Genomic DNA, 227 nt, shown 5'->3' with positions numbered 1-227 from the left:
TCTCAGTAAATTAGAATAATTAACAAAAAACACCTGCAAAGGCTTCCCAAGCGTTTAAACCGGCCCCTTGGTGTGTACTGTCAGTGGTTCCTGTGAGGTCCTCCCTCAGGTCACCGCAGCACTGATTTGTGGACACAATGACCTGTGCTCAGGCAGCGGGATCACTGAATGTAGCACAACATCCTAGGACCAACCGCAGCCTGACTCCTCCTACACATGTGACTGAT

The sequence above is a fragment of the Ranitomeya imitator genome, chromosome 2, assembly GCF_032444005.1.
Source record: "Ranitomeya imitator isolate aRanImi1 chromosome 2, aRanImi1.pri, whole genome shotgun sequence".
Taxonomy (NCBI): Eukaryota; Metazoa; Chordata; class Amphibia; order Anura; family Dendrobatidae; genus Ranitomeya; species Ranitomeya imitator.
The sequence above is the reverse complement of the archived record's forward strand: the minus strand, read 5'-3'. Positions refer to the sequence as shown.